Source organism: Magnolia sinica, chromosome 15 (assembly GCF_029962835.1).
Source record: "Magnolia sinica isolate HGM2019 chromosome 15, MsV1, whole genome shotgun sequence".
NCBI classification, from domain to species: domain Eukaryota; kingdom Viridiplantae; phylum Streptophyta; class Magnoliopsida; order Magnoliales; family Magnoliaceae; genus Magnolia; species Magnolia sinica.
The window spans coordinates 45,322,508-45,326,569 of NC_080587.1; the positions used below are offsets into that span (position 1 = coordinate 45,322,508).

A 4,062-nucleotide genomic window follows, 5' to 3' on the forward strand; every position below is an offset into this window, starting at 1 on the left:
TTAGCATTTATATCATCATCTTCTTTCAGAAGATAAATTCTGCCCTCTCCTTTAATTGAGTAGGCCTGGAAGTGGTGCTTGATTTTGGGAAGATGTCCCATGATTGTGTGTTTTCAGTAAGCTTGTCAAAATAATCCCATACATCATCGACCTCTTTATTCATGAATTCCCCATTGCACATTGTCTCGACCATTTGGCACATGGAAGAAGTCAGCCCATCGTAAAAAAATAATAATTTATTATTCACCAAGTTTCAAAACCATGTTATGGGTATGAATTGACAAGATCCTTGAACCACTCCCAACATTGGAAGAATGTTTTATCTTCCTTTTGGGCAAAGTTCATGATTGATTTTCTAAGGTTGTTCGTTTTATGATATGGGAAAATTTTCTTTACGAACTCCCTTGTCATGTTGTTCCATCTGCCAATAGATCGTGGATGTAATGAATGCAACCACATCTTAGCTTTCTCTTTCAAGGAGAAGGGAAAGAGTTTGAGCCTAATCATGTCCTCAGACACGTTTGGAAAATATAGAGTGACTATGATCTCATTAAGCCCTTTCATGTGTAAATATGGATTTTCAAATTCAAGTCCATGAAATTTTCGAAGGAGTTAGATCACCCCTAGCTTAATATCCATACGTCTTGTATTTTCTGAAAAAATCATGCATGAAGGTGTGCTCACCCCCACCAATCTCGTAAAGTACGAGGCAAGGGTGCTTGATGCACCTCATTCTCATCCTGGATTTCCTCAACCCTAGGTTGAGGTGGATTTGGAGGTTAATTGGTCCATTGTTTGGCAGTCATAACTTCAACTAACTCTGTGGATCTCGAGTGGTGTCTTATCCTATGATGGATAGATAACCTCTCAACCAATCCTCTTTTACTTAAGTGATGTTGAGTGTTATCACGGACCTACTTAGGCATGAAATACTCTCAGCCCTCAATTTCAGAATCTAACCTAAACCTAAAAGGAAAGAGGGAAATAGAAATCTAGAAATAGAAGGAGAGAGAATTAGAAAGAAGTTACAAAATTAGAAGTTTCTATTTTGGGATCATGCAGAAAAAAAAGGAAAGTGAATTAGTTTCTAAAAATGAACTAAGAAAGCAACCTAGTTTCTAAAAGAAAAAAAAAAAGAAAAAGGAAAGTTTCTAAGAATAGAAAGTAAGTTTCTAAAAATAGAAAAAGGAAAAGAAATTAGTTTCTAAAATAATTTTGAAAAAATCCTAGCTTAAAAATAGAAAGTAGAAAAACCATAATCTTAAACTAATGTTAAAACTAGTTAATCTAAAAAAAACACAACTATTAATCCCCGACAATGGCACCAAAAACTTGTTCAGAACCCCAAGTGTAGGGTTACAATGTAGTAATAATCTCGGTGAGACTGAGGTCGAATCCACAGGTAGATTTCAGGATTCATTTTTTTCACTTCAAATCTTTGATTCTCTTCATTCCTCACTTAGTTTTCTTGGATCTTTGGCATGTGAATTCTTCAATCTTGGTCTCCTAAGATCCATACCTTGCCTTGGTGATTCTTTAGCATCAAATCCATGCTTTTAACACATTTTCCAATCCAAGCTCTTAAATTCACCTTGCAACACAAACATGAGTAAAATAGGACATTAAGCAATGTTCATAAAACTAAGATATAAAAGGGGGATAATATGCCATATTTGACCCTCAACAACTATCATAAGCATTTGTAGCATTTAATGCTACACTTGTAGTAGAAGAACTTCTTTCTTGAACATATATGGCATATTGTTCAATTAGACAGAAAGAGTCTATGGTTCTATAGATTTTATAAATAGAAAACCCAAATGCTACTTGATTCAATTCTCTTAGATCTTAAAGAAAATTATATATTTCTCTCTTAGAATAATACTTAAACAATCTTGAGAAAAATGGAATCGAATAATCTACAAATTAAAATTTATAAATACCAATAGATGGCTTGCCGATGACTTAAGCTTCTCTCTCTTGTAGAAGGATTATAATAATTTTTCACTATTTTTTAGAATGAGAGCAAGATTCAATTTATAAGAAAAGAGGTTGGAACTTTGGGTATCCTAAGATTGGCTTCGGCTGGTTGGATTCCACCGGATTCGTTCTAACGACTATCGGATCGCGGGGGATAAGTTCTATCCAAAATTCGGCTGGCTCAAGGTCAAATTCGGTTGGTCAAACATCATAATTCATCTACCCAAATTTGCCACTCTGCTGCCTGCATTCTCATAAATTTTAAAAGAGTACATTGTTGGAATTTCACCCGAACCTTCTCGGGCTAGCCGAATTTCAAGATTAGGCTAGCCGAATTTTCAACAGAAGTTGTTATTTTGCTCGGGCTTGAAGTTTGGCTGGCCAAGGAAGTTAGGCTGGCCAAACCAAAAGTTAGGTTGGCTGAATTCCATGGTAAAAACACTTATTAAAACCCTAGTCAATGAAATTTTAAAAGATCCTAACCTAAGGTCTTTCCAGGGTTATACCACCTGTGTTTTAGCAAATATATGAGTCACCTTGTCTTGAACTTTGTATTGATCTTGTCTTGAATTCGGGCATCGATTTCTTGAGAAGATGTGCCAATCTTAAGTTGATCATAAGCCGATCTTGAGTTAATCATAAGGCATGTATATTAGTTGTGATTTCATACTTGTGATCTGACCTTGAAGCGCTTTTGTCTTACGAAATTTGACAATCTATGTGTGCTTAACATAACAACATTTACAAAAATAATAAACCATTCACCAAAAGGCACAAGGGGTTATAGTGGTTCAATGCTTTTAAAAACCACACCTACTCTACTACCAAAATTACTATGCTCGTAATTTTAGCTTTCATTATAACAAGGTTTTCATAAGTTCACCTTAACAACTTTATATAGTTCCTTGTGATTTTCACAAGCTCACCATAATAAAAACCCCTTTTGTGATTTTCACGGGCTATCACAAAGAAAAATCAATGTTGTGATTTTCACGGTCTATCACAAATCAACCCACTGAGATTTTCATAGGCTATCTCAGAATAACCTAAAATGAAATAAAGTAAAATACTTATCTTCAAATGTAGATTCAAAGATAAAGTACAAGCTTGTAGTAGAGATCTTCTTTCTTGAATGTAGATGAGGCAATATTCACTCAACAAAAAGAGTATAGGGTTCTAAAGTATTTTGAAAATTGAAAAACCCAGATGCTACTGATTCAATTCTCTTAAATCTTAAGAGGAGTATAGATTTCTCTTTTAAATGAGATTAAAATAATCTTGAGAAAGGGAATTAAATAAGCTTAACATAAATATATAATTACCGCACAATATGCTTACCGAGGACCAGAGCTTCTCTCTCACTTGTAAAGGGTTTAGAATGATTTTTCATTGTAATTTAGAATGAGAGAAGGTCCCTATTTATAACCAAAGGGTTTGGAAATTCGACTAGCCTAAGAATAGGTTCGACTGGCCGAATTCCACCTAATTCGTTCCAACGACTATCAGATTGTGCAGGATAAGATTTATCCAAAATTCGATTGGAACAAGGTGATATTCGGCTAGCCGAATTCCCCATTCGACTGGTCGAATTCTCGCGAATTACAAAAGTTTGCATTGCTGGAATTTGACCCAAACTTCACTCGGGCTAGCCAAATTTTAAGTTTAGGTTGGTTAAACAAAAAGTTACGCTTGCCGAATTTTCAATAGATTTTGATTTTTAGCCCAAACCTGAAGTTAGGTTAGCCGAGGAAGTTAAAGTTGTTCGAACACTACTCCAAAATTATGACAAAAGGACAGCTAAAAACCATCTCAAATCTCAATAAATGGCGATTTTGAACTGTTGCATGGGTCATCCTATTTTGTTGTGTCGTATTAGTTAAAGGATGGCCGTGGACTGTCATTAAAGATAGACGTTAAGGGCCTGTTTGGCCAGGTGCATTAGGTGGTATTAGATGGGATGGTATTCATAATCCCATCCAATACAACTGGTTAACATGTTTGAAATGGAGGATGAAAATCATTTTGAGATTGGTGCCCAAACACCATGGTTATGGGTGGGATTTTGCCATTCCTCGTTGATTC

General features: G+C 35.3%; 1 non-coding gene across 1 annotated transcript; it reads left to right on the forward strand.

Annotated features, from left to right (window-relative positions):
• The first annotated feature begins 256 nt into the window (after positions 1-256).
• LOC131228388 (small nucleolar RNA R71) lies at positions 257-363 on the forward strand. The gene has a single exon (XR_009162892.1). It is a non-coding gene; the product is annotated as a small nucleolar RNA R71 (small nucleolar RNA).
• Positions 364-4,062: the final 3,699 nt, after the last annotated feature.